This window comes from Chrysochloris asiatica, unplaced genomic scaffold (assembly GCF_000296735.1).
Source record: "Chrysochloris asiatica unplaced genomic scaffold, ChrAsi1.0 scaffold00379, whole genome shotgun sequence".
Classification (NCBI taxonomy): domain Eukaryota; kingdom Metazoa; phylum Chordata; class Mammalia; order Afrosoricida; family Chrysochloridae; genus Chrysochloris; species Chrysochloris asiatica.
The window spans coordinates 9623-11210 of record NW_006408897.1 but is presented as its reverse complement, the minus strand read 5'-3'; the positions used below and the strand labels follow the sequence as shown (position 1 = coordinate 11210).

Here is a 1588-nt window from a genome sequence, read left to right as displayed (position 1 = left end):
ATGGCTTTGCAGTATGATGCATTAGCCCACAGCGCCACACCAGGACTCCTGCTTACTCTATCCTAAATACAGGTTCAATCAGCCTTTTAATTCAAGGCTCAGGATTTTCTTCTGAAGAGATAAGTGACTATATTAATTGAAATTAATTAAAAAATCAACTTACATTTTATGTGCATATTATTACCAACTGCCAAGAGATGGATCATTAATTAGAATTTTACTTTCTAAATATGAAGGTACTTCTCTATGCAAAGCTGTCACAACAAATTCATTTAACATTGACCTTTTGAATGTTGGTTGTGCCAGCATTTTTTTCCGGAGCACCTAGTCCTCTTGTTTTTGAACTTCTATTTTCAATCCATTCACAAGGCCTGAAGGCTGCCATGAATCATCCCATATTATCTTGGGGTGTAGAAAACCACCAATCCTTTGGATGAAGAAATGCAACAGACCAAGACACAGTGCCACAGGATCCAAATGGGAGAAAACTTGGGCAAAGTAAAGGCTGAGGCAATGTATATTAAATAAGAAACGCTATTTGTTAACTTTGTATGTCAGTGTGGTTTTTCTCCCTTGCTTTACTGGTCCATGCTCAGTCAAGAATTCTTTTCAACAGCTGGTTAACAAACACAAGTACAACTCTGTTGGTGGTATTTACTTTAATATCATTTTAGGGCCAAATGATTTTTCACAATTTTCTAGTATTTAAACAACACAGATACTAAGAAGCAGCTTAACTGCAGGTATTTCTTTGTTTTAACCAGTGGAAAATAAATTAAAAATTCAAATACATACTTGTTGTTGTTGTGAAGTGCTGTTGAGTTGATTCCGACCCACGGCGACCCTGTATAGGGTTTCTGAAGAGTGACTGGTGAGCCTGAACCACCGACCTAACATTTCAAAGCAATTTTGCAATCTGGCACATTAACCCACAGAGCCACACCAGGATACTACAAATACATACTTAGTCCCTCATAGTAGCAAACATTCTCACTGCAGAGATCCAGAGGTTATATTATAAAACTAATTCAGCAAATAGTAAAATTAGTGAAAACAGCTCTTTAGATTATTTATAATTACCTGAGGCTTTGTCTAAGGAGCCAATAATAAAACCAAAAAACTAACGACAGATAAGATAGATCGGCCCATGGTCAATAAGTACATGATCTATGCCCTCCTGCTCCATCCAGTTCCCCTCCTTACTATTCCTATCTTCCATTTTAAAAAGAGAAAAAAAAAAAAATCACATATTCTGCTGAATTATGGCCTGATAAATGCTTTTGAATTCTGGGATACAATAGCTTCCCTAAAATTTGGGCAATTAAATTTAATTTTCCTTTTCCAGCAATAATTTGTTTTTCTATTTTTCCAGAGAGCTAACCTTCTGTGGTATTTCTTTATATGATGGGTAGGATTTCTTTTCACCGACACTTGAGATGAATAGACAGGAGGCAGCATTACTTTCTTGTCCCATTTTAGCCTGCAGAGGTAACCAGTTCTCATCCCAAATATCATCATCTATAGTCACCGACTCCAAACATGGCATTCCAGTAGGAATCTCATCCTGGAATGTATAAGAAGACAAAAA

The 1588-nt window shown here is 36.6% G+C and overlaps 1 pseudogene; it reads right to left on the bottom strand.

Moving 5' to 3' along the window:
* Positions 1–1588, bottom strand: part of LOC102812508 — a 52371-nt pseudogene that overhangs the window by 43495 nt on the left and 7288 nt on the right.